This window comes from Capra hircus, unplaced genomic scaffold (genome assembly GCF_001704415.2).
Source record: "Capra hircus breed San Clemente unplaced genomic scaffold, ASM170441v1, whole genome shotgun sequence".
In the NCBI taxonomy this organism is placed as follows: Eukaryota; Metazoa; Chordata; class Mammalia; order Artiodactyla; family Bovidae; genus Capra; species Capra hircus.
In genome coordinates this window covers 18,483-22,551 of record NW_017189747.1, presented here as the reverse complement: position 1 = coordinate 22,551, position 4,069 = coordinate 18,483, and the positions used below count along the sequence as shown (strand labels likewise).

At 45.1% G+C, this 4,069-nt stretch overlaps 1 pseudogene; it reads left to right on the top strand.

Annotated features, from left to right (window-relative positions):
- Positions 1-2,980: 2,980 nt before the first annotated feature.
- On the top strand, positions 2,981-3,680 carry LOC108634658 (annotated as a pseudogene).
- The last annotated feature ends 389 nt before the right edge of the window (positions 3,681-4,069 follow it).

Sequence of the window (4,069 nt, the reverse complement as noted above, 5' to 3'; positions counted from 1 at the left end):
ATCCATGTGGAGAAGATAACCCCAAACACATTAAAATGTGCTCAAATAGGGAAAATACTGTTTGGTTTTACTTTCTGGGGAGCATTAGTGCTGATATGGATTTGATTATTGTTTGGAGTTGCATATTCTCTAATATAGGCTGGAAAGAAAATTATGTGATGGAAGTTTGTTATCATTCGGGGTCAAAATCACCTTCGTAATAACTGCCATTCATCCAACGTACCAAAGCTTGTCTCATACTGTGCCAGGTGATTTACATACATCACACATGTCTGTGGTCCTACACTATAGACTTTTTTTATTTTTCTTTTAATTTTTATTTTTACTTTATTTTACTTTACAATACTGTATTGGTTTTGCCATACATTGACATGAATCCACCATTGCTGTACATGTGTTCCCAAACATGAACCCGGATAAGAAAGCTGTGGTACATATACACAATGAAGTATTACTCAGCCATTAAAAGGAATACATTTGAATCAGTTCTGATGAGATGGATGAAACTAGACTTTTTCAAACACAATTTGCAGATAAGGAAGCTGGAATAAAGAAGCTCAAATTCAAAGCTCATAAATGATAGGAGCTGGACTGAACCCCAGCACTGAATTCCTCCAAAGCCCACACTGTGCCACTCCTCCAGGATGAGGCCAACCTTGGGTCATTTTGCTTTCTGAATATTAGTCCAAAAGGTATTTCACATGTTAAATAGCAGAATTTCATACCCCAAACACGGTTTTGGAATAAAAAGCCGCAGAAATAAGGAAAAAAATATGAAAATAAAAGTGAAGTATGAATAAAGATGGAGACAGCATTCAGTGACAATTTATCTACAAAGAAAATGTCAGTAAACCACAAAAGATCAGGGATGCACAAAATCATTTAATTCAGCCCCTTCCTTTCAGAGAGTAAATCTGTTAGAGTAAAGGTTCTACAAGAGGCTGTGTCTGGTCAGTGAAGAGAAGGAAGAGATCACCGTGTTTTCTCTGATAGCACACCACCTATGCTGGGGCCCCCTCCCGGACTGCAGCTTCCACATCACTCCTGGGTCTCAACCCATTCTCTGTGAGATTTGGTGCAGGCAGACTAAGACTTTTCAAAGATGTGGCATTTCCCAAGAAGTCTTTCATAGAAGAGACAGGAGTCAAGGTAAAGACAGATGAATGAGGAACTGAAGTCACAGAGAGACTGGCCTGTGTCTCTCAGAAGGCCAAGTCAGGGCTGCCATGCTGCACATTCCCTCACTTCTTTTCAGGGCTTGCAAGGACATGGTCTTTGCTCTACATGGGTCACCTCAGGCTGAAAGAAAGTGAAAATCCAGAGTCCCCCAGGAGTCAAGGTGAGGCACCTGAGTCAGGTCATACCCCTACACTTGAACACAGAGGGCCCCAAGAAGCCTGAATCCTGATGTCATCCCTGAAGGCACAGGTAGGAGCAGACTCGTGTGCATTCCCAGACTTTCCCTCTCGGGCATCACAGGGAGGGAGGAGCTTAGTCTGAGGAGAGCTCCCTTACGTAAACAAAGGAGCCCCACACCCTGCCAGGAGTCAAGCTTTGGACGTATGAAACCCCCTGTTCTCAGAACTCTGAGGAAACCGCACAGAACCCTGCCCTTCCTGGCATCCATGGATACCTGCTCATTGTTGACATGATATGTCCATTTCCTTCTATGATGTCACAAGGCGGGACTGGGACATGGTCCCAAGGGGTATAGCCTAGGGCCAGCAGTGGGATTATTTCCAGGTTTTCCAGAAACCAACTGAATACCCTGAAGACGAAGGGAACCACACACCCCATCACCATATGATTCATCCTCTGTGCCTCAGAAGACCAGGGACAGGTATGGACAGGATGAGGAGAATCTTACTTTCTCCTCAGGGGTCTCATCGGAGATGCTTGTCCTACTATAAGAAAAGTATAGTAGTAGAAGGGGCAGACCTAAGGGGAAGGGAGGGTAGAATTTCAGGCCACAACAGAGGTCAAAGCAAGGACTGAGGGATCATCTACCAATAAAAAGAAGTGATAATGAATCCAGCCCTGGTCCTTATAGCCCTTGAAGAACCAGGGCAGAGCTATCAAGCTGAAGTTCCACCAACATTTATTTGTATCAGGTGTGTCGGAGGTGAAACCCTTAGTATGAAGGTGCAGACACCATTCCAAGAAAGGGGTGGGGATACCAGGCCCTATGGGGAACCAAAGGAAGCACTCTTAATTCGTGTTGAGGACTTCCAGTGGCAGGGACTGAAAACTTCTCAGTGTGCACTCAGTACTGCATGATAACTAGTGACTGAGGTGATGCGGTGAGGACCTCTTCACTTCTCAGAAATCCCAGGGAGCTTTGTGATGCCAACTACAGAACAGCAGAGGGAATAGGTCCTATGACTGGCCACTAGTTGGGTTGGTGGTCTTGAATGTGAAATAACAGATGCCTCTGTGTAGGAGACTACCAGCCCTTCTGTCACCCCAGCATGCCCTGAGGCAGGGGTAGCAGGATGCAGCCTAAAGATCACTCTAATTTCCTTCAATATGTTTCCCAAAGGACAGGCTGATTAAGAGAATAGGAACTCTGGGGGTTTTCAGAACAGTGCCCTCAAGAAAACCACAAATGTAGCCTTCCTGATAACCAAGGTGGTATTCCCTGCTGCAGCTGCACACTCAACCTGTCGTCATCCTTGTAGGGCCCTTATCACCTGCCCTCCTACTCACACTTCTAATCATTATCCCCCAGAGCAGTCATCATGCTTCGGGGTCAGTCTCATAAGCTGCATCTGTGAGAAATGCCACCAGGCCTGATATGAGCCCCAGAGTCACAAGGGAGTGCAGCCCACTGCAGTAATGGAAGAGCTTCCCTCTACCTCTTCTCTTTTAGAAGATAAGTCACAGAGCTCATCAGCTACTGGGTCAAATAGCACTTCCCAGGGGTCTTTGGAACCCCATCTACTACCAGCACTTTTTCAACTACTGCTGACCCAACTATCTGATGAAGAAGATAGCCAGTCAAGATGAGGAAGATTCACGTTCCTCATCTTCTACCGAAAACACCTATTGTGATACTCTGAACAGCATGACAAGTTTGTTGGAGCAGCTCCTTCTGTGTAAAGTATAAAATGAAGCAGCCCATCATGAAGGAAGACATGCTGAAGATTATCCACCCAAGATACCATCACCAATTTGCCGAGATTCTCAAGAGAACCTCTGAACACATCTAGGCTGTCTTTGCAGTTGACTTGAAGGAAGTTGACTCAACCATCCACTCCTATGACCTCGTCAGCAAACTGAACCTGCCCAACAATGGGAGGGTGTGGGTTGGTAGGGGCTTACCTAAGACTGGTCTCTTGATGACAGTTCTGGGTGTGATGTTCGTGAAGGGCAGCTGTGCCGCTGAAGAAGACATCTGGAAATTCTTGAATATGATGCGAGTATATGCTGGGAGAAAACACTTCATCTACAGAGAGCCCAGGAAGCTCATCACCAGAGACTTAGTGACGATGAAGTACCTGGACTACCGCCAGGTTGCCCACAGTGATCCTCCACGTTACGAGTTCCTGTGGGGCCCACGAGCCCATGCTGAAACCAGCAAAATGAAAGTCCTGGAATTTTTGACAAAAGTCAATGATACAGTCCCCAGTGCCTTCTCAATTCAATATGAAGAAGCTTTGTGAGATGAGGAGAGAGCCTGAGCCACAGTTCTAGCCAGGCCTGGCACCACTGTCCCTTCCAGGCATGATCCACTGCCACGTCCAGCAGCTTCTCCCACCCCTACCGAAGACCAAGAGTTTTAAAAGATCATCCAGATAAGAAAATGTGACATCACAATAGGGACTTTTGCCGAAATGGGATGCAATCCCACAATATAACTGCTGGGAAAATGGAATGAAAAAATAAAATGAAAAAAGTTTCAAAAAATGATCAACCTTGATTGTTCTCCATCTTTTCAGTCTTCTGTTTTGTAAAACTAAATAATTTATACCTCGATATCCTTCTTGAAAAATGCAGGAGGTATTAAACCTTAACAAGTTAGACCTTTTACTGTCTTCATTTACTTTTTGAGCACCTGCTCTTTGAAAGG